General features: G+C 36.0%; 1 protein-coding gene across 6 annotated transcripts in view; it reads right to left on the bottom strand.

Moving 5' to 3' along the window:
- The window catches only part of ATRNL1 (attractin like 1), a 425218-nt gene that overhangs the window by 52196 nt on the left and 347404 nt on the right, over positions 1–25618 (bottom strand). The window lies entirely within an intron of this gene.

The following is a 25618-nucleotide window of genomic DNA, read 5'->3' as shown; positions in this document are numbered from 1 at the left end:
TCGGTTGTTCAATTATCACCTTACTTTGTCTCATATAAAACCAGGATAACAGTGCTTATCCTGGCAGGAGGCATCTGCTGTTACTAAGCATTTCTCTTTTATTAACTACACAGATCTTCTAATTTACAGTCAGCTTTTGAGTAAATGGTTACTGCCATCTTGCTCTCAACTTTCCAAGACATGGAATCTAGAAGGAAGCAGAGCAGCCTACAAAGCAACAGAATGGTAAATTTCTAATATGACAATTTATTATGTTTCCATATTTACACCATTCTGTATTTTGTGCTTGCTAACAGATAGGCATTTCACTTTTGAGAGCTTAAATGTTTAGTCAACCGCTAAAGATATTTCTGAAAACATTAGGTCAAAATCAGCATAAGCGTTTGTTTCTCTTCTTGTTTGTAAGTTTTTAGAATGTCTGTCATGTTCCAAAGCAAAATACCAGTTTGATGTTTTCATTCAAAATTCAAAGCCATAAAAAACTTTCCATTTACATGCAAAATGCAAAGTATATATATAAATGTCAACTGATTCAAATATCCTAAGAAGAATGAGAGTCTAGCCAAGTTAAATACACTGTGAAGTACTAGATAGAAAGAAAACAAAGGCGCTTCCATCATTGGAAGAAATTATTTTCCATTCTTCTACCTCCAAGTAACCAACATTTATTACTGCTCAGCAGAGATAAGGAAATAGAGAATACTGCAATAAATTGAGCAATAGATAAATATACTTAATTTTACTACTTGGTCATATTTGAATGGCATTTCTGTAGGTTCATTTAAGGCAATAGCACTAAGATAACTTGGGTGAATAGCACCATCTAATTTAAAATTGCCAACACAGTGAATGACAACCTAATATTCATAAAAACCTTACCAAACGATGACGCACAAAAAATAAAATGCCAGTAGTTTCAACTAACAACAATCACTTTAAAAAAGAGCATAAAGAAATGTAGTTAAACTGAGTGGACTGGATCTGTAACATCTAATAATCTAAAATAGTTTTCTGCAACTCAGTGGTCTCATGTTGGCCACAGCAAGAGAGGACAAGAACAGACTCTGATGTTGTGTAAGCCAGTGTGTATATGTTAATTTACATTGATCTGTGACAAGTAAAACATCTAAACAGGCGCTATATGATTACATTCCAAAATTACTGTATAAAATGGGTGAAGAGAACCATACTAATATACTAGCAGCATCGACTGCACAAACAAGAGCAGTCTCAGTGGAAAAGAAATAGTATGGCAAAGTTTTATTCTTAAGGTTTGACTTGCATAGATTGAAATGTAAAGAAAACATAACAATAATGGTAATTTCTTCTGATCACAGCATTTAATATAGGAAAGGGTCATTATGGGATCATTCAGATTAGCAGCTACTCTGTGCTCTGGGCTGTTTAAATCTAATCAGACAAGCATAGGCACAGGGTAATAATATATAACATACCAGCACTGACGGCAGCCTGACCTGATGCAAAAGTCTCCACCAATTTTTCCCCACTATTCCACGCTTTCATTTACTTCTACCTATTGCACTTTCAGTTGTCAGAATATTAGGCTTCCCAACTGCCATACACTACTGTCCTACCTCCCCCAGCACCTAAGTACGTGCCCCTAACTCCAGTTCTTCCTCCCAGTTCCCTGCTCCCAGCCATCCACATGGGAATGCAGCTCTCCGCCAGTTAAGTACCGCTCACTGAGGCCCTGCGCTTCCCACCTCGCCTTGCCATGGCTCTTCATCCTTAATAGCATATGCTTTCTAAAATAATTAGCATTACTAGTGCAAGTAATGGAGCTTTTAAGTCATCTCTCCTGATTTGTCACAAAGTTAAGTAAAATAACATGGTTTCTTTCTATTTATGCCTGCCAGTGTCTAAGGGGCATTTGGATAGCACCGTCATCAATGTGCTTTTGGTTCACGCTGGAGGGCTGGGGCAGTTGGACTGGATGATCTTTGAAGATCTCTTCTAATCCTATTCTACCTGAAAAGGCAGATTACTTGAAATCTTCATTTGAAATTGTACTTTGGAACACAATATATACAAACACATCACTGAAAGGAAAAATAAAGATTACCACGGTCTTTTTATTTGATGAATTATTGCTGGATTATAAATCAAAATTATGACTTGTTTTCTATTGCTCAGCAATAGAAAACCTTTCATTAACAGGTCTTGTCCTTTTCTGTTTGAAACTTTTACTAATATTTTTCAAAACAGAATTGGAAGAAATTTTCAGATAAATATTTTTCAGAGGGCCTTGTCCAAAAATCAAATGCATTAGGAATTTTCTGTTTGTGCTTATAAACGAGGATCCTTTACAGAACATTGTGACTGAAAAAGCTGATATATTATCTTACCTCACATCATTCAGATTTGTTAGCACAAAGCCACAAAACCACGGAGCAAATGATAATAATTTAGATACCCCAAGGTGTGTGTTGTTGTTAAAAGATAAATACATAACCATGAATCAAACTTATTTCCTGGTGACATAACATGCTCTCTGAAATGTGCCATTTATCATGCCTTTTTCACAGTGGTTTTTTTTTTTTTTTTTTTTTTTAAAGATAAGGCATGTTTGCTTGCCCAAAGCACTTAGCTACCATGATTTACTGACTAGAATTATTATTTTTTCCCTGACTCAGAAAGAAGTGACTTACATTTCTGCCACAAAGCACAAATGACAATCACAGAGTTAATACAACTTTATCAGTGGAATGCAAAATAAACAAACTTTTCTTATTAAGCAGCTCTTCACTCTCCTACCCCCTTTCTTACACAGTGACAGAAAGAGGTACATTGGGTGGGAAAGGGAAGAAAACCAGAAAGGGATAAAACAGTGAAAGAGTAAATATTATTATTGATAGTGACAAAAAAAGACTAAGTCAGTGCATGTAGAAAGAAAAAAAAAAAAAAAGAGGAGATGGCAGGGAATAAAGCAGAGAGTAAATAATAAATTGAAATAGTTCAGTTATAGAAGCCAAATATCAGAAGTCTTCCTGGGATTCTCCATTGTCAAAGAAAAGGTTCTCCACTCTTCAGATTTGTTTTAGAAAACGTAGCTGATGTCTATCTGCCTGAGCACGTTAGGAACTAGCAAACTTCGGGAAGATTCTTGGCTCACCTCTGATCCGTTTCTATCAGAAATAAATTCAGATTAGATTTTTTTCCTCAGTACTAAGGGCAGATAACAGTACCACTGTTACTGGTAGAAAAATATCTATGATTGTATTAAAAATATTCAATTATTGTAAGCTAGCACATCTGCTTTGTTACGACAAGCAACAAAACAAGTTTATTTTTAAATACTGAAAATCTATCAAACCTTGCATTATGTTTAGGAATAACTCAGGTGAGCAGTTTTAGGCATGCAGCCCAAGAAAAAGATGGGAAATGCATTCTGACATTTGTTGTTGGCAGGAGCAGCAACAATGCAGCAGCATAAAGAGGTGAGAGGAGCAGAAGATGATGACTTAGGAGATGCTCATGGGTCAACTATAATGGTTCAGAACCTCTTAGGACAAAATGCACCAACACTTTAGCATTGATTTTCATCTATACATCAATGAAAATACTTCTTAACCTATAAGAAGTGTAAAGGGTTTTAGTTCTGTCTGTATTCCAAGAACTGGTTTCTTGCAGAAGTGCTACAGAACTTCAGATTTTCAGTATAAAGTTATATATATATATATATATATATATATTTTTCTGTTCAGCATTCTAAGTTAGGTGCATCCAATTTTTAAAAGTGCATTATTATACCATAAGACAAATAGATCACGTAAGACTAAGTGGTTCTGATTTCATGCCAAAAAAGCAATTAGAAAATTGAATCAAGGAATTAAGGATTAATGTGAGCATCTTACACCTGTCAGCAGTAATAAGTATTTTGACAAGAACAGAATAAGGTTTGACAATGTGCACAAATACAGATCTGATATATAAATCAAGTATTAAAATGCAAACAGTTATGCATTAATCACTTTAATGTTTCCTAGCTAAAATGGTTTTAGTTCTACTTATGAGAATTCACTATAAATAAAACTTCATCTCTTGTACTTAAAAAAGAACTTGACTTATTCTTCTTGTTTTAGTTATAAATGATGCTGATTTAAAGTTAGTTTTTAATCATATTATTAAAACAGAATTAATCAGGTGAATTTTGCATAAGCTAAGCATGATGGCTTGGCAAACAAGCAACTAAATCTGTTGTTACAATAGGATTAATATCAGACTTAGAATGTAAAATGCATTTTTCTAGACTTCAATGGGCAAGATTTTCACAGGGAGAAAAGAGGAAACGTTTCTTCTGAAGAGGTAAGGTAGAGGAGGATGAAAGGTATAATTTATACCTATGTTATGTTACAAGTGCACACATCTTCCTTTTGTCTTGTCTAAAGGTTATTTGTCTGAATTCATTGATTATTTTCTGAGTTTGAGAATTTTTTTCTGAATTCTTTGATTGATTTCTTAAGTCTCAGGTTCGGAGAAGAATTTCAGTACTTACATTGGCCAAATTTAGATATCTACATGCAAAAATCAAGAGCCTTTAAGGCTTTGTTAATATCTTAGTTTCCCAATAGCTCTCCTCTAGGCACCACCTCATCGCTCTTACACCTACTGAATATACGCTGCCAATCCTGCAGCTGTCCTTGCTGTGGGAGCTCATGTTAGGTAGCTCTGTAGCATGTTAGGTAGCCTCACCAAGTGAGGCTCTACAATAAAGTTTTGACCACGTCATTTGGAAACACACTGATGGCAAAAGTAGCCCTGTTCTTCCTGGAAAGAGGATTCCTTTTGGTTTTCCTAATCGAAAATACTTGCCTGAAGTGATCTATCCAACAGGTAAAGATAGAGAGTAAAACGTTGTGATCACTCTGACCACTTTTAGTGGAATAAAGACTGACATTTCAACAATGTAGAAGAGAAAAAGAGTATCATCATCTCAAACTCACAGAGTTTCATTGATGTCATTCGCTTGGGAATTTTTCTGGAGAAACTCCAAATGTTCCCTGGAAGGGATCTCAAAAACTAGGTAGTTCCAATCCCTCTGCCATGAGCAGAGACAGCTCCCAAAACACCAGCTTGCCAAAAGTCCTACCTAACCTGCTCTAGTACACCTCCAGGAATGGGGCACCCACAGCATCTCAGCTGTGCCATGGCCTCACCACCCTCTCAGTAAAGAATTTATTCCGTGCACCTTTATCTAAACCTGCACTGTTTTACATTGTTAGTCCTTGTTCTATCATTACAATTAATTAGCCTTAATGACACAGCAACAGGAAAAGAAAAAAAAGAAAGCTTTCACCAAACATCCTTTATGTGCCCACAGAAATACATTTCAGGAAATACTGCAACCGAATAAATAAGGCCAGAGTTATGAACATCTTTTTGCAGCTGTCACAGGAAGCACCAGTTTTTCATATGACCCCAGGGTTTTACTGAAATTATTTCATTCACTAAAGATTTTCACTTAATCCACGCCATAGAGTTCCTCTCACAATTAGTGAGTGGAAAACCTTACTTCAGCTTGACCTGCAGAAATGTCCCAGAGCCTGAAAGTCATCAAAGCTCTCACTTCTACACTGCAGCTTCTTTTGCCTGAGGATCTACCAGTGATTTATAACTTCAGCTAATGAGGTCTCAGCAGCCCAGGTGAGGTACATATCCACTTTACCCACAGCAGTAAAAGCTGCAGAGCATCTAAAGACTATCTTAAAATTCTTTTGCCTATACAGAAGGAGACTCGAGGCAACTGCCTCGCAATGGAGTCACCCAGCCAGTGCTGATTTCCTAGGAGGAGTCTACCAGCTCCATTCAGCCTCTGAACACTTCTATAGCAGCTAATGGAGCTCCGAACAACAGGCTGATGGACAGTATAATGGGACCTGAACAAAATCAAGCCAACATTTATTAAACTTTTTTTTTTTAAAAAAAAACAAAAACTAATTTTGCCCCACTCCTTTAGCAGACTATAAATCTCAGTTAATTTCCTTACTTCAAAAAAAGCCATAGAAATCTCAGATATATTGGTACATTAATTTCCATAAGAAAAACAGTGGGAATTAAAAAGAACACAGTGTGATTTACCAAGCTGTGATTATGGCACCAGTGATAGAAATACATTGTTATCCCTCAGTTTATTGTTTTACTTCCCTGTCACAACTGTACCAATACATAACAATGGGCTGCATTCTTTTTTGCAGTCTTTCCTGATTAGAACGTGGCTGCCACTTATCAAAGGTTACGTACAGACACTGAATTTATGTATCAATTTGAAATTGTTTATGCTCAGAAGAGCTGTATTTCTACTATATGAACTATATTTGCAAAACAGGTGTATATTTATTTTGTAACAAAGTTATTCTGTCTCTGCTCACCTAATAGAGGACATAATTTCACAAACTAATGTTGTGCCAGAGAGCATTTCATTAGCAAGAGAATTATGAATTGACATTCTGATAAAAGTTGAAGCCACACGGAACACCTGCAGATGAATTTATTTTCAGTAGGGTTTCCAGCACAAACTCCTGCTCAGCTGCCTAGGGGTGGTAATTCTGCTGAATTTGGAGACTAGTGTGAACTCGAGTTTCATGACTGGATGGAGAGAACATAAGATACTGAGCTTAAATCAAAATATCAAGTGGCCATAAGGCACGCTCATTTTCTGTCTGCATATGCCACATCCTGCCTGCCTACTGTTAAATAAACTGGAGTTTATTTTACCATTACATCTTGCCTACTAATAAGAGTAACTTCAGGTTAATCTGCAAAACATTGGACAGAACTTCCAGTGGATGGTGTGTGAAGCAGTTGTGCTGGATTACTGCCAGAGGAATCCCCAAGAGCCTCCAGAACATTCTCCTATTAAGCTGTCTGAGTCTGATTAAAGCTTGGCAGTGCTAATGTCCAGAAAGAGAAAGAAATTTATCTTGGCAGCAGCCAGCTAGATTCTGTTGGGAAAAGCAACTGAGACCCTATGTCTGTGGCATATACAAAGCATTGAGTGTCCTCAGACACTTTCCTGTAAACTCTTCCTGCTGCCATTTCAAATTCAGTAAGTCAAAGTGGTGCTGTGCAGTGAAGTGATGCTAATGGGTATTTGTTTTCCAGATGGGTGTATTTGTTGGGTCTCCAAGGATTGGAAACAAGAAGTGGAGAATTTCATTACTCCTTTACAATTCAACCTTAAAGGCTCAAGCCAACAAAAATTCACATTTTCACTGGTGACAAATCACTGACAGCCCACCACTGATATCTGAGCTGATAAATTAAAACCAGATTGTCCCTGCTATGTATTAGAGTGGTTACTGTACCACTGATTGCCTGCAAAATGTGAACATGGTCCCTCCAGAGCCACCCATCCTTTCAGGGTGGGATAGATGAAGGATGAGGGCCTGATGTCCAGGCTGACAAGAGCATCTGCTGTGATGTGCTCAGCATTCCCTTGATGCCCAACACCAACTACTTTCTTTGGAGCCAAAAGCAACCTAAGGTCAACATTTTAGAAATGTCCATGAGGTGGAAAACCTTGGGCTGTGCTTTGCTCAGGGTAGGCCATAAAAATCTCAGTCTGTCCTTTCTGCAGTGACTGTAGGAGAGAACTGAGAAGTTCTGACTGGTGGCACTTTTCATGATCACAGGGATCTCATTCCTGAAGCTGTGAAGCACCACAGAATAATTAAAGATATGGTTTAATTGTTATTTAGGACATCTATGCCAGACTTCAGGGGTTAGAAAAGGCAAGTATAATTAAACTATATTTTGCGTTTCTTGCAAAGAAAATATAGTACACCATATGTCATCCAAAACACACTTCTAGTGAACTTTTCTCCAGCAGTGTCTTTTAAGGTTCTTTTGTAACCTTCTGGCCACATGTAGGATGCCTAGTGAATGATAAAGTAAAACATTTATCCTTGGAATCATCATCATAATAAAAAAAGAACTAAATCAAGACACATTGTGAAAGCTAGCTGTCAGCAGAGAGGATTAAAGTGCAAACTTGGCAATATTCGTAAAGCAAGAAAAAAAATGCTAATAGTACCAGAATAACAAATGACTTTCTATCATGACAACTTACACAGATCACAGCCTCCCAAACACAAATAGGCACAAACGGAATGTCTGAAAGCGTGATGTAACTTTTCTTTTGATTGTCCTTGCCATGGTCCAAGGACAGCTATAAAATGCAGACACCATAGCTAAAAACATTCTGAAACAAATTACCTACCATTTAAGATCTGTAAGTACAGAAAAGTTTTCATGCTAGTGACCATGTGCAGCATGATATCGGGGGATCAGATCATAGCTGCTTCAGCAGCAGGAAGAATAAACAATCAGAATTCTTTATCCCAAGGAAAAGGCACATGATGGGAAGAAGAGGGAACGCAGTTTTGTTCTTAGGAATTTTAAATAATATAATATATAATGCAATTTTAAATATCTATGAAATAATCATCAGCTGCCTAAATCAGTACAACACAGAAATAATATCAGAACTACGCTGATTTATATAAACAACAAATCCAACACTACATTATTACACAGCAGGGGGGTTGAAACTAGATGGTCCTTTTCAACCCACACCATTCTATGATTCTCTTAATAGTTTTGTCGAAAAATCCTGCAAACAAACTTAACTATTATAACTTAATGTCCAAGATTGCTCCACATCAAGGTTGTTAACACTTACAGTGGTCGCAAACATAATAGAAACTTCACAGAAAAAGCACAGGAAAGGAAACTTTGCCTCCAAGGATGGAATCTGACAAATAATTAGGCACATGAGAATTAGTGCTTCATGAAGCTGTCGCGTTAAAACAAACAGGATTACTCGCATGAATGAAACTGTTTATGTCCATTACCCTTGTTGGTTTAGCATAAAAACATGGAATACTTTTTTTTTTAAGTTGTTTTTTAAAATAAGAAATAGGAAAAATATTCTTCCTTTAAAATACTACAAGATTTTTTTTTTTTTTTTTTTTTTTTTTTTTTTTTTTTTTTTAAGCAAACCAGCAAAATATGAAGGATTTGCTGAACTAGGATTTCCTGGATCTTGAATTATTTTCCTGACTTACACGGAAAGTATCACTTTTTTTTTTTTTCCTTTAGTTCAGAAAGTATTCTGAGCATGCCAAGTCCCTTGAGCACTGCGAACTGAAAATAAAAAGCTGGATTATGTTCCCATAGTGCACTTCTGCTAGTAGTTCTGTTCTACTTATCTTTCCCATGGTACAGCAGGGAACTTCTCTTTATTTTATATTTTTATTAGTATACAGTCACCGCCACTAAAACCATTATTCACATTGCATTCTATAGTTCCTACACTTATTATATAGAAGTACAGAAAATGTTGTTATTTTCTTTTCAGAAAACGTTTGAGTCTTAAAGTTTACAATGTAAAACTTCACAGTTCACAACAACACTTGAAACATCTTTTTTTTTCCCCAACGCATACCTTTTTAAGAGCAAATTGACCACATATATATTTATTTTTTTGTTTCCTTGAAAAAAAAAATCACATTTTTTTGGAACTTTCCATTGAAGTTTGCTTCAAATCCATGCATTCCATGAAGATAAATACCCTATCAACTATTTTTTTTTTTTTTTTAATTTCTAACCAAATAATTTATTTTCCCTTAGGATGCAGGATTTAGTAAGAGCACTACCAAGACTAAAAGAGGAATGCTTGACCTGTTCTTCTTTCAAAAGAAACTAACATTTCCTTTTTGTGAGCTCTAACGTATTTTCTCAGTGACTACTATTAGCCTAATGAGGAAAATTGTGCATTTCATCATTATTTCCTAATTCCTCTTCCCTCCCCTTTCCCTGCCCCTTCACCACACCTTTCCAGTCCTACAGTGTTCTTTTCACAAAAATAAGTACCCCATATCAGATGTATCAAATGTAGCCTGATGACAGGCTAATACAATAAGCAGAAGAAGCAGGATCTTATTTACTTAAACAATGGCTGAGATTTGAGATCAGTCATCAGGCAGATGTTATTTCTGAAGTTTAAAGCGTTCACAATGATTGTTACTATAGAAACCAAGCTTTGTAAAATACTCCAAACAAACACTTCTTTATTAGCTAGCACTGTAACTACAGTGCTCTGCATTACGCTGCATCCTAAAGTCAGTTATCAACCACATGTTTCTTTTCTGGTTATTTATTTTCAATAGCAACTACAAGACAGGATTTCTATAGGTCTTAAAAGATGCTGTATCACAATACCAGTCACCCATAAAATGACACATGCTGTATTCATTCAATGCTAAGCTCCAGGCTGTTTCATTTCCCCCCTCCTGTGGGCAGCCACACAAATCAGAGCTTTCCTGTTCAGCAACAGTGAAAAACAGGAACCCACTGCTAATTCCTGTGGTTAGATCAGCAGCACAAAACCAGCAGTGGTTCCTAAATGCCAGCCCCAGCCTCTTTAGCAATTAGGCCATTCTTTGCTCCTTAGAAGACTTTGCAAAGCGCGTGCGTCACTCACGAAGCATCTTTCAGCTGCCAGCCATACCAAACCAGCAGTTCAGACCTGTTGCATTACTTGTGAATCATTCTAGAGAGTTAAACACTGAGCATCTGGCTCCAGTGCAGCTAGGTGGAGCCCAGCAGTGCAGGATCCCTGACTGCATCTCAGTGACACAGGTCGTGGCTGTCACTGCCAGATCAATCTGCAAAGGAACCACATCTCCCTTGCTACAATTAAAATACTGCAGGCAGATAGCAGGGCACCAAGGACTGAAGTTTAGCAGGTCAAATCTGACTTCCTGTTATACCACGTGGAATGGAAAACTGTATTTAAGGCTACCCAAGCAAATTAGAAGAAATGTTATTACAGAATATAGGCATCATGTAGATATTTGGTAAAGTACCTCAGATGTCTTTCTGTTTCAGAGACATCCTTAGAAAAGAAAATGCTCTTAATATTTCAGACTCCAGAGATTATCAAGACAGATGGTAGCAAATTCTGATAACTCCAAAGCAGTTCTGATCCTGAACCTGTTGCTGTGTGTTCACTCTCCTCTAATTTTCTAGAAGTCTTAAATGTGTTTCTGCTCAAATAGGATAATTTTGCTGGAACCTTTCAGAACCTTTTTGGCTCTCTATGATGTGTGAAGCAACTACCATTTTTTCCTAATACCAATTCTATCCAAGGCTTACAATTTAATTTAACCTGAGCCACGACTCAAGTAACATCAAGGATTCCTGCTTTTCATTACTGTGAAACAACACTTTTAAAATGCAGTGATACAATTAGAGGACAACTAGATGCATATATTATTATGGAACAATATATTCCAAGTATGGAACAATACGTGCCAATGGTAATTTCAACACACAATACCCTTGCAGTGAGGGAAGCAGAAGAGCCTATCTAAGAAGTCAGTTAACAGAATTTTAGTTCTGATGTGCTGTCAGAGCCAGAAATGAAGATAACAAAAAAAAATCCCATAAATTATTTTATGATTAACGAAAGCATGGCAAAAGGAAGGTTTGGAAACAGGTGACAAAGCAAGATCACTGCAGGCATGTTTTATGAAGGCAGAGCTACTGGTTAGAACTGATCGTGTGAGACTGAATGCAAGGAATGCAGTTATTGGATGGCAAATGTCCCGACCAACATCAATTGAGGAAAGGGCTGTTGGTACGTGCTGTGGTTACAAGGAAGTTGAAGGTTCAGTTGTCTACATGCTATTGTGAAAACAGCTGATTTGGCATGTCTGATTTCTGAGGACAAAAATTTTAATGAATTTTTAGCTCTTAACACAGCCTAAGAAAGTCAGCTCCTCTGGACAGGAGCACTCAAAGGACTATAACACATCTGACTGACTCCCTCACAGTTTAAATGAGCAAGTTGCCATTTAGAGCTACACTGGCATGCAATAATCTTGAGTATGTGCCTAGAAAAAAACAAATCCATTCCTCTTCATGTGTACAAAGGGTGTTTTGTGCTTTTTGTTTCCCATTCTGTTCTCTTATTTTTTTTTCCTCCTCAGTGTTCCACATGGACTGGATGCACAATATAAAACAAAAAAATTGTACTTATACCTGTGGACATACCACAGACACAAGTGCATGTCATTATTTCAAATTGTGACATCAGAAATCTCAGAAATGTTATGCTGAAGCAAAAATGCAAATACAATCTAAATTTAAAGACCTTCAAAATGAAATCCTCTCAAAAATCTCCTCAGTTCCATTGTCTCAAATCCCCAAGTATCCGTTGAAATGAGTTGCACTAAAAGGTTCTAGAGTCATAAATATCTTAAAATATTTCATAGACATCTTTTAGTACTCTGGTCATAAATTGTGAGGTTTCTACTGTCTCCAGTTCCCTTGTTCCTGATTCTTCTGTTGTGACATTTCTGGATGACTTCCAATTGTGAGTGTTGTAAAGTCCTTGTTTCTGCAAAATCACCTACTGTTGAAATTTGCAATTCCAAACACTATCTTTTTGGTCTGTTTATCAGCTAGCACACTCTTTGCTCAAGTAATCTTTGCCCTTCACATTCCAATTGATTTTGTCCTTATTCAAACTTCTATGAATTTACCATAGGTAATGCAACTTGAAATGTAGATGAATAGGTTTCCTCAATCAAGAAAAAAAAAAAATTAACTTTGTGTAACCTTCAGTGATTGGAAGTGTCTGAACATACACTTAATGACTAATTTAATTTGGGGATTAACATTTCATCCATTAAATCTTTGTATTACTGGGTTTTATCTTTTACATTTTCTCTATATATTTTAAACATTTTTCTCACGTCTATGTTAAGTGCCGCTTCATTATTTGTGATTTTCCTCCATTTTCTTTTGGTTTTGGTCTTCAGAAAGTTTCCTAATTTTCAGGGAACTGCTGAGCAAGCTGAAGATGTTAATTAGATATATCCCTACTTTTTTTGTAAGAGTTTCTTATTAATGACTGCTCTTGCAGATGATAGAGATGTTAATCAATTTGCATCTGTCCTTTTAAAGGATTCAGTTAGGTCCCTAATTAACCATCTGTAAACAAACCGTTGTTCAGTAACACGGTTCAGCCACTTACTGTGAGTGAGCTGGTAAGGGCCTTCTGCTGCCACTCAGCCCTGCTGTAAATATTTGACTTCTCTCAATATTCAGAGAGTAATTGGAAAAAGACAAGTGACTCACAATCCAGATTGTAGACCATTGGATTCTCTCTAATTAAGTCAATGGCATTGCTTTTATGGGAAAACAAAAGAAATAGCTGTCCTTTGCTTCCATAGAGAGTTTAGCTCTTCACCAATACTAAGTCATGTATTCCATAACTATAAGTGAGAATAATGAAGTTCATACTTTCCTACAATGAAAATAATAGAAAGTCTTTATAAATCAAATTAATTCCTCAGATAGAAACTTTTTTCCCCCAAAAAAGAAAGGCACATTCTCCTCAGCATTTGCAAAGATTGTGATCTTCCAGAACATCGATGATTACCCATGAGCAATTATTTCATATTTTCTATAGTTTCTAAACAATACATTTATCAACTACTTTCCTTTAACACTGTTGCCAAAGCTGTTCTTCACCTAATTATATTCCATGCCTCTTCCTATATCCTGAAGCAACCACAGGAGTTTCTGAACATCTCCAAGCACAGTAAGTAACTTCCCTAATAAATCTTGTCTCTCACCACCCCCTGGAGACTGTGCCAATGCAACCTGGAGATCTTTTTTTATTATTATAACATGCAGAAAGATATATTTAAGGCAGTGGATATTTACCTATATGTCCCATTCCTAGCACACTGTCTGTCACAGGGCATATACATTCCCCCAGACTGGATGCCCAATCTTTAATTCTTTTCTTAAGGGCTACTCATACGCATGGCAAAGAGACAGAGATCAAAGTTGTTGTCCATGCTTAAGAGCAATTTATAGCACAAAAGGAAACTTCCTCTGTTCTTACAAGCAGATAACTTACTGATGTGTGTCAGTATGGATTACTCATTTTTACTGCACAGGAGCAGACCAAGGGGTTTCAGTTTGGTTCAGTACCTCAGTGTAGCTATGAAAGTTACAGATATTACCTCCATTCCTGTTAATCCACAATATTTTTTGTGCGATGAACATGAATACTGCATCATTGGCACAAAAAATATGCTTTCAAATAGCATGTCATGTGAACAGAAAACAAGACAGAATTCACACAGTTTGGCAGATGTGAATTTAGAGGCAGATATTTACATTTTGATTTAGAGACATTATTTCGGTGATACTGTTTTATGCTTTCCACCAATATATCATCAAGGGATCCTTGTGACTTTTATAGTTCAAGCACCTTATTTATTCTTTAATTGTTAGAACAGTTTTCTAGACAGCATCTGTGTAATTAGAACCCTACTACATAGTCATTAGTAGTTAAGAAAGATCATTAAAAGAAAATAAATAAAACTAACTTTTAACCACCAAGGCTGAAAAAAAGAAAAGACGTGAAGGGGGAAAACAGAGCTACAAGTCAGAGACCTACCCTGAGGATTTTCACCTCTTTATTCCACAGCTCTACTTTTCTGTGAGTGATCTTCCTCAAAATCCAGTTTTGTTACAGCACATTCATTTCACATTGATTGCAACAGACTGTGTAACTTGAGATCTTTCTCTTCTAAATTTTTCACATTCTTCAAAAGAAACATCACATTGTGTGTAAACTTGTTACCAGGATTCTTAGAGGAGTATGGCAGATCTGTCTTTCAATTACCATATACATGCAATTGATTAAATTCACATGCTGCTACATAATGCACTATACCATGTTATGTCATAGATAGCTTATTGCTCATGTCCATACTCTTGTTCCAGACTTAAAAAAAACACTCATTGGAGACCTAGTCTAAGTTTGCAAATATCTGACTCAAAACGCCAAAGACACTCCACAGTTCTTAAGACCTGGAATTCACCTAAAAGCTATGAAATATATGCTTGGTATTTTATTAGCACCAGTTTAGTGTGCTATCTCATGAATCTAGGAGCTAGAAAATAAAAGTTTAGATAAATAAAAGTTCAGAAAATTCAGTTTTTCTCTGAGAAATACCACAAGCCTCTGCACTTCAGATTTCATTGCTACAAAAGAAGGAATTGGGCTCTGTAATCTAAGAAAGAGAGAAATCAACCCATACCAGAGTTCTTAATTACTTTTTTTTTCCTTCTGTGAAACATGTGGCATATGCATTATGTATGTATGTATGTATGGCAACGTGATCCACAGAGCTTTTCATTGATGATTGTTTCATGTGATCTATAGCACTCACACATTGCTCATATTTATGAGTAATGCAGGCCTCCCAAACTCTTGCTCATAGACATATAAGAGTTGAAAACATTCAATGAATACCACTTTAGGAAGGGCACATTATTCTTGAATGTCAGAGCTTATGCAAGTCAAGCTGAAAAAGGCGTAACGCTGACATCATCGATTACATACTAAATTCTTTAGGCATGTCAGAAAATGAAGTTATTTAGAAGAGATGTGATTTTTTTTTTAATCTTGTATCAGTTTTTGCATACTTTGGGTTTAAAACCAATGTCTTAGCTTCCACCAAATCAACTGCAAAACTGGACTGTAAAAATTTCTAACTTCATAATTTCATCTAGCAGGAACTATTTGTATTTTCTGATTTATATTTAATACATAAGCTTTCTATAGCATATATTTCTAGTTCTTTTTTCGACAGCACCAAAGTTCCATAGCTAAACAGTGCTCAATTCCAGAGAAGTTATGGATGTCCCATCCCTGAAATGCTCAAGATTATGCCTTGGCAGCCGACTGGGATCTCTGCCTATGGCAAAGAGGTTTGAGCTGGATGGTCTTTAAGGTCCCTTTCACCCCCAAATATTCTATTATTTTATTAATGACCATCAATGACTGTTACATACACAATAGTAATTAATAGCAACACAAACTTGTGATGTAACTACTGTTTTTGAAGCACAAAGCTAAGGCATCATAGAAAAAAAAAACACTTTTTTTTTTTTTACAGTTGGTCACTGCATTTTTTTCTAAAAAATTTCTAACAATTTGAAATAACCCAAATATTAAAAAGCTGTATTAGAGGTAGTATAAAAGACAGTATTTTCTTATTTTAATACAATTTGATTGATGTATAGGAATAGAACTATATATTGAATGTTAAGTAGTTGCTTTGCAACATTCAGCAATAAAGCAAAGCTTATTATTTTAAGAAATAATGGTTTTCAGTATATTAAATACCAAATAAAAATTTTTAAATGTTGATTCATGAAGTCTGTAATCTATCTATAGATTTTTAAGTTTCTCCACAGGACAAAGTTAGTAAATCTTAAGGATATATATTTAAAATTATTCATAATCAATACTAAAATCAAAAAGTTGGCAGTAAGTTCATTTTAAAACTGCAGGCATGCAATTTGTATTGGGCCAAAGTGGCCAAGTCTGAGACTGAAAAACCAGAATGAACTGATGCAGCTAATTATGGCCTAATTCCAGCTTCCCAAATGGAAACAAATGATTGAACTGTATCTGCCACAATGAATGGAAGACATTTAATCACTTAACATTTTACCAACGTGACAGCCTACAAGAAAATGGTGTCTTGTCTTCATTTATCTAGTTAGATTCAAGAATTATTTTCCTCAGAAATTCAGGAAGAAGTTTTCTGTCTTGTCTTATGAAAATGACATGCTCAGTTCTGAGCCAGTTCAAAAATAAATAAATGGCATTTCAAACGTTTCCTTCTCCAGCCCTGACATGTTTTTTCCACAGGAATGAAAAGGAAGAGAAATGCCTATCTAAAGTTGGTTCAACAGAAAAACGGCCCTATGATAAAACCAAATCAAATGGATGATAATAAATTTATTTAAAACAGAAATAAAACTTGTAGTCAGTAACATACGATGTGCATTTAAACTGGTTCAACATATTTTCTGTTCCACAAACTTTAGACATCTCACTCCACTTCTAAATATTTCACCAAGATAAATAAGTCCACGTCAAAGTGCTTTCCAGGTTCCAGATGTGCCTTTTACATTGTTTTTGGCTACTCCTAAGAAAGACTTGAAGGTATGAAAATTCTGGAAGACATTTCTCTTGCATGTAGACTTCCTGCCTTTACATTCAGTTTCTTGTTGGTACCTACTGCAGTAGAATAATCATGCAGTTTATCTTTTAGCTAATTGTCATGTGCAAGAATATGACCAAAGGCTCATACTGGGGCTAGTAAATTAGGAATTCCTATTTAAAAAGTCTTTGTCTTGAGAATGGATTAAGAAAGAAGACAGAGGCAAGACCAAATGATTACGAGTACTTCCATGAAAGGGAAAAAATATCAGTAACAGTCCCCACTTTGTTTCTTTAAAAGTAAGAAACTGGTCTAGCCCTGGTGTCTGCCATAACCTTTGGGGATGGTCAGACATTAACTGTTGATGAATATTTAATCCTTTCCAAGTGGGACAGAGCACCTGAATGTTACTAATTTATAGTACTTTTTTTTTTGAGGAATTTACCTAAGGGATGGATACTGCTGGAAAGATGAGATCTACATTTCCTAATGCTTCAGACGCCATCAGAATTTAGATGCATAAGCTACAAGATGTCCTTGCACACGCTTCTCTGCTGTTTTACCCTGGAGGTTATATCAACTCTGAACTTCTCCTTTCCGGACCAGAAGCCATTCTGAGTACTTCAGGCTTCTCCAACACAGAAAAGTGGTCCTCATTTAGAGCTATGAGTTTAGTTACTATTTACGCTCTGCTGAAATCTGTCTCTAAGGACAGACATCTGATGACTACCTAAATCTCACCCATATGTCACATTCGTTAAATCTGCATGTTACTTCACATCAAAACTGGATGTAGTCAATTTCTGGCTTCTTATTCAGCATATGGGTGTATATTGAATCTGCAGATAACTAGCCAACAGTAAATTTGGCACAAAAATAAACTGAGGAGGTTTTCTATTAGTCTTGACTAAATTTAGAGTGCAGGAAGAAAAACGACCAAAAAACAAAACCAACAAGAACCACAACAAAAACCAATCCCACACCAGTTACATGTTTGATGTTAAGCAAAATTTTATCTAACCTGATACTTTCATTATACTGAATCCTTGACAAAGACTGACAGGATGAGATGTTGCTATTCACTCAAAACCTACGTTCAGTATGAATTTAAGATAATACTTTCATACCACTTACAAACACATGCTAACTATTATAACATCATTTGTTTCAGTCACTCATTGCTAATATTTAAATACGAAGTAATAGGTTCAACAACTCCACTGACAGGGTGATAAATTACAAGAAATCAAGTGAGTAAAGGGTACTATACTTGCCATTGTGCAACTAGGGAGATTGTGAAAACAGCATAAATCTTTAATTAACTCAGGAAATTAAAAGGTGACTTTAATAAAGAAACTTAATAACAAGACACACTCAAATGAACTCAGTAGCACGTGTTAAAAAAGAACAAGAAATAATTTCAAGTGTGCTTATACACATGCCAAATTAAAACAAAGATATATGTTATAAACTTGTACCCACATAAATGATAATCTCTGATATTAAAGACTACGGCCCATAGCTGGAGACATTCAAGGTCAGGTCTGATAGAGCTGTAGCTGTCCCTGTTCATCTCAGGGAATCTGGACCAGATGACCTTTAAAAGTCCCTTCCAACTCAACAGTGATCGTATGTTCCTATGACTTAACTACAGATGCACATATAAACAAGAGCTTCCTGAAATCTGAGCATTTAAAATAGAGTCAGAATATAACTATACTGACTTAAGCAAGCAAAAGTCAAATAAATGATTCATTAAGTAACATCATTTTTTTTTTTTTTGTCCTTTTCTCTTCGTCCCTGTAGAGTATCTTTGGATAAATCCAGTCATTCAAGTTTCAGTGAAGTTGACAGACATCACTGTATCTCTAAGGCATTTATAGACATTAAACACGCACATAAAACAAACATATATACATTCTAACAAAGCCTAAGTTTTGTAATCTAGCTTTAAATGCATATGACAAAGATTATCAGTTCTTCAGAAAAAAAAATCTCTAAGAAACATTAAACCAAGCTCTGTCTTAATAGTTAAATAGTCAGGATTTCAGTGGACAAAATAGCCAGAGATTCGCATGGCAGATTTTTTCAGTGCCAGATAAAATTAACTTTTCAAAGTATTAAGAACTTCTTAATAGTCAGTGTTCTGGATACTGGTTTCAGTGATACAATACAAATTCAATGGAAACAAGGGAGATTACACTGAAAAAAGTCAATTATATTTGAAATTTCTCTATCTTATATAAATAAGTACTTGATAGTGATAAAATACCAAGTAGAATTTAGAATTGGAATTCTATTTTAATCAACTTTATTAAATGATCTCTTGATTTCCCTAATCTCATACCACATTTAGCTTAAGAAGTCTTCTGTGTCTGCTCGTCCTACAAAATGTGCTGTAAGAGTTATGGAATTAAACTTACTCAATTTATAATTCGTGTTTGTTAACTTATTCAAATGAGTTTGGCAATGTACAGTGGTACCCCATTTATTCTCAGCAGCCATGCCTCCCCCCTCCCCCAGTTTACTCATTTCCTAAAGGAAATTGCAAGTTAATAGAAAAAGCAGTACTGGAACTGCCTCACATCCTATAGTTATTAATTAAGCAAAGTCTGGTTCAGTAACTCTGGATACTAAAAATACAGAGTTAGACAGAGCCCCGTGCCTTTTGACACTTCGTCAAAGTTTCAATTTTGACAGCCATTCTACAAAACTTATGCAATAATATCCTCCTTTCAAGAAATTTCTCAATCTCCAAATTAAAGAAAAAAATCACAAAAAAAACAACACTAAAACAGCTCTTGACTATTTCTTTTGAATTTCTCCTACATAAATCACAGTAAGTTATAATATACAATAAGTATACAATAAGTCTAAGTAAGTTACACTACTGTCGTGTAGAAGCTGCTTGCTGTATAGTTGTCCTCTATTCCTACGTGCAAGTTTTTTTCCTACAATTAATAAAAGAACGTACACGACGTTTTAAATGATAACATATTACAGCTAGTTGATAATAAATAACATCAAAGCTTAGAATACTCTAATAAGGGAAATTTTTAAATGTTCCTGATATCCTGTAAGATCTTACAGGATAATTTATAGCTGCAGCTGGTGTTGAATTTTAAGCGTGTAAGTAGCATGCTAGGAAAAATGCACATAAACTCCAGTTATAACAAGTCTGTTCATAGTGAGCCTTTTCCAAAAATGAACAGGTTATCATTGAAGTGATTTTTTAATTGAAGGCAATAACTGGTTCAACATATATGTCAAATATCTTTTAAATTCTGAACAGCATTGAATACACTGAAAACTTACTAGAGTTTAAAAGCTGGAATAAATGCTATAAATGCAAGCTGAAGTAGGATATCCCAATGAATTTTGCATGCATGTATGTTACTGAGAATACTTGAAAGGAAATCAGTACTTATCCTATGTAAGGAACTGAGTCACTGCTTCCTTCATACAGCTTGATGGATGGGAGCCTCTCAGTGAAAAACAATGGAAAAAGAATTGCCCCAGTACCCTGGGTTTTATGAAGGATTAAAGGAAATTGCTTATTAGAGAAGGACTCACATTCACTTCTGGTTAGATGGTAAATATTTAGTATGTTTTTCTCTCACATGTGCTGGGGAGTTGGACACGATGATCCTTGTGGGTCCCTTCCAACTCAGGATATTCTGTGATTTTCATTCTCTAAACACAGTATCTGTCAGGAGTTCACTATGTTCATACAAAGTGAAGCACCGAGCGATGTTTGTCACGATACATCTTCAAAAGCTGACGTTTACATCTCAAGAAAGGGAAAAGGAGAGGTGTTTGCAGAGAAAAGAGAAAATTCCTCATGTTCTTCATGGTGACAAAGAGGCACAAAATTACTGGCAAGAGAATTTAACACAGATGCAAGGCAAACTCCCCGCGTCTACCCCTGAAGTGACAGAAGCTACTTGGGCGACTCAAACGCTTTTCCTGTTCAAAATGGGCTGCCAGCTTGGGCTTCAGCTAGAGGGTTTTTTCTGAAGTAAGCAGAGCCCTGTCTCCAACCTCGTCTCTAGCTATTAGCACCTCCATCTGCCAATTTCTGTAATAACTAAGAGCCAGTGCTTTGGCAGGCTGATGCTGCAGGAGCAGAGCCGAGGCTGCCAACCTCAGAGGCAGAAACATGCATGGGACTGAACCAACAAGAGCTGAGCTTAGAGCAAGAAAGGGAGGGAAAAAAAAAAAAGAGGACCAAAAGATCACTAACAAAACACAGGAGTCACATGATGGCTTACATCCCAACTTTTTTAACTAACAGAACAATGGAATAAAAGAATGGCTCAGGTTGGAAGGAACCTCAAAAATCATTTCACTCCCAATCCCCTGCATGCAGGTTTGCCAACCTCTAAATCAGGGACCAGACCAGCTGCCCAGGGCCCCATCCAGCCTGGCCTTGAGCACCTCTAGGAACAGAGCACCCACAGCTCTGGGCAGTCCATGCCAGCCCCAACTAGTCGTCTTGGTTGCTTTCTTTTATGATGCATCTCTTATAATGAGCAAAGGAAATACTGAATACCACAAACAGTACGTAAGTAAGGTCATCAGCCCTAATTAATGTTTTTTTTGTTGTTGTTCCTTACAGACACGTTCACTTTACTGCACCTGAGCCCCAGTCTTCTTCTCTGGTCTCCAAACTGCTCAGGCCCTGAGGTCCTTCGGATACTTGTGAAAATCTTTTTAATCGAAGTGCTGAAATTTTAGTACAAAGGCTAAAGGAAAGCCCTGCCTGCAATATCTGCTGATGGCATTCTGCTGAAAAAGTTACCATAAATTATTTCTCACACACACAAAAAAAACCCCAAGACTCAATATTAGTTTTAGACCATACTATCTTCTAATCCAGTCCCTTAAAAAAAAAAAAATAATAATAATAATAATAATCACCCTTCTGAATTCATACACCTTGGTTCAATAGCAGGATAGCTTGCCTGACTCATTTAATAGCTTGCTCAGGCAGCTATTTAGAAAAAACGTTCAGGTTAAAGGTGCAGTTGATAGGGTTTGACCCTGAGGGCTTAAAATATTGTAAGCCAGTACTGTCACCATCCAGCTGAGAACTTTGAACTATATATTTCTTTGCTAGCATGCCTCCCAGAGGTTAATTTATCCCAAACTAACCCTTTATGTTAGTCAACTAGTCAAACAGCTGTTTACAACCGGTCTTTAGCTTGAAGATTGCCATTTCTTTTGTCTTGGGAATTTCTTACTATCTACATACTCTACATATGTATATATGAATACAGGAGTATATTTGTGTCTGAATTTTCTAGACCATGAACAAAGAAAGTAAAACTGATACAACAACAGGAGCAGGCTTTTTTTTTTAAAAAAAAAAAATTCTGTAACAGTTGCATAGTTTCTCCAGTGCCCAGAGATTCTGAGAACAAATAGCCTAAGCTGGGCTGCAAAATACAACTATTTTTGCCAAACGAGCTTGTGGGCACTGGGCAATCTGTAATCAAGAGTCAATAAAAACGAAAAAAATAACCTTTCAATCTTATTTCTAAACCAGGAAATTGATCTGTTTTACTAGAGTCAAATCTAAGAGAACAAGCAGATGTAGACAGCAAAGCCTTTACTGACCAATAGGCCACCTTGTCTGTGGAGGAAAAGACATCCACGGAGGACATTAGATGCTACAGTGATTGCAGCAAGGATCCAACTAATGAAAACGTTCAGAAAGAGGAGAGGAAAGATTATGAGGAAGTCAGAATACTAGGTGAAGTTAGTCTGTGAGAGCTACAAAATATATAGGAAAAGGTTTTGGTAAGAGCTGCTCTTAGTGATAAAGGCAATCTTTATCACCATAGCAGTTAATGAGAAAGATGCTTGGACACTAAGCTACCACGTTTCACATACAAAACAACGTGGAATGTAGAATAAGGAAGAAAACAATAATAAAAAGGATATCAAGGAGATAAGCCCAGATGAGCAGTCTGTGTTTTTACCTAGTAGACTATTATCAATAACATTAAGTCCTTTATCTTGCTCATTACACCTACAAAATTCAGGTTAACACACTTCCACTTAGTAATTTTTATAACAATCTACAAATAAAAATTAATTTTAGAAGATGAAACTAACAAATAGCAAGTAGGACAGAGCACAAGCCTCCACCTCCATCAGGCTGTGCAACAGGGCCAGGCACAGCTCTGAGCTCGTCGCTTTTGGATGCCTGAAGAACTCAATGAAAAAAAAAACCCAAAGAGAAAGATGGAACAATATATTTATTCATATAGAACTTAAAATATTACTTAAATGCCTGCTGATGCACTTGCACTACTGACTTTTACCATTCTGGAAGACCAATTAAACAGAAAAAAAGAAAATATTACTGAAATGTTGCATTTCTTGCAAGGTCACTTCTAAAAATTATGACTATGGTTCAGGTAATCTTGCAGTCCTTAATGCTTTTTTTGGCTAGTTTGTTCACATTTTCTTGCTTAATGACAATGCTCAAACCAGTATCATTTAACTCCATCCTTCAAAGAAAATGATGCACCATCTAAAAATATTAACATAAATTTCACTGTAAGAGGATTAAAACCAAAGTACCTCTATCCAAATTAATTTAGCTAAGTACACTAGATAAATAAATCAGCACCCTTCTACTCTCAGAAAGCACTTCAAGCAATTTCAAGTCATTAAAAATACTCTTAGTTCCAACATTCTGGCTCCTAGAACAGTCTTAATGGTTATGTGACAGTATGTTCTACTACTGGCTGTATGGCTTTTATTACATGCCATGATCTATTTGATGATCACGGCTGCTTTTTAGAGAACTCCAAAGAAAAACTGAAATAATGAATTATTTTTCAGACAAGTCTAATAAAAGTGTTAATCAAAAATACCATAAATGTCAGAAGCTCTCATAAATCCTACATTGCATATATTTTTCTCACTAAATATTCAGCCAATAGAAGAACAATCCTAAAAGGGAAAAGAGAGAGCAAGCCAAGAAAGAACAAAAGCACTCTATGTGAATTTACAAAACCATATCAATTCAGTTATCTGATCTTATCTACTTACTTATGAACTAGAGTTATTCTCCTATGACTTAATTTTTGACAGCTTGTAAACATCTCAAAGAAATATGATTATGTTTGATTTCTGGTTAGACTGTAAGGTATTCCTATCTGACTAGATACAGTCATTTTTTCCCCCTTTATGCTGCTATCATGAAATATCAGTGGCTTTTAATACACTTCTTGCAGAATAAGAATGACTCTAATACCCATTTTCCAGTGCCTTTCACATGACTAATCCTGAGAAAACAAATAGAATGTTTCAGAATACAACTTGAAATGTACAGATTTGATTTATAATCATAATTTTTGGTGATGTTTAGCAAGAGTATGTGTGATTTGACCCTCTTTCTGTCAACTTCTGAATTCATTGATAAGGGAAGTGTAAATACCTATAACATTGTACATTTGTTAGCAAGAATTAATTTTGCATTTCTATGAGGTTCCAAGAATATTATGCTGGAAAGTGAAATTATAGAGCTGTCAGTTACATCTGTTGGATTCGGTGTCGATGTTCGTACGATGCTGTAAGTATTCAGGAAATCTTTGTGAGATTTCCATAGAGCTGTGCAGATCCTTTGTTCCACCTATGGTACAAATACCTGCTAATTTGCTTCACTTTCTACCTGAAGGCACTGAGTTAGAAAAAAAAATATACATACATACGTGTGTACGTGTGTACGTGTGTACATATATAAAGCTTCCAGATGCAAAATGCACAAGCAAAAAAAACAACACAATAACCCACAAAAAATGGAAATTCATAATAGAAATCAGAGGTGACTATTGATGACTTTTAAGCAACAGTTAATTTATTTATAGGTATATTTCCCAGTATTAGTGTAAACACCCAAATAACATTAACTTAACAAGAAACCAAACTTGCAGTTTTGATAATTTAAAAGGTCTTTCTCCAACCAGCAACATTTCTCTCTCATCGTTTCTTATTCTTACTCATCCTGTCTTTAAACCTGGCAGAGATCAGGCTGCTGGGAAGAGGCTGCCATGAGATCATGCAAAACCTATCAGTGAAGCCTAATGTGGGCAATGACAGAGGCACAGGAAATAACTAATTCCTCATTTTGTGCCTCTTCCTCTCTTTCCTGTCAAAATTCTAATTATAAAAAAAAAAACAACCACATTTAACTGACGTTGTGTCAAGTACTCATAACTGTTACCCAATATAAGTGTTTGACTCTGGCTCCCAAGTAATAATGTTAACAAGATAACAGAGAATAGGGGGAGTGTAGGCTGCCAAGCTTATGCAGTAAGCTACAGCACAATTTCTAATGCAAATGATTTCCTCCTGGACACAACTGCATTTGATTTGAAGATTTCTTAGCAGTTTCATTTTCAGGCTATGTTACCCAAGATGCTGCTTATGTCATCATCAGTTTGCACAAACATGCTTTCTGCCAGCAAAAGCTTCTCTTTGAAATGTTCTTACTAAACATTTGTGCCTACAACTCTAAAACTGTCTTCATGACACAG

Source organism: Phasianus colchicus, chromosome 8, assembly GCF_987193195.1.
Source record: "Phasianus colchicus chromosome 8, bPhaCol1.hap1.1, whole genome shotgun sequence".
Taxonomy (NCBI): Eukaryota; Metazoa; Chordata; class Aves; order Galliformes; family Phasianidae; genus Phasianus; species Phasianus colchicus.
The sequence above is the reverse complement of the archived record's forward strand: the minus strand, read 5'-3'. Positions and strand labels throughout refer to the sequence as shown.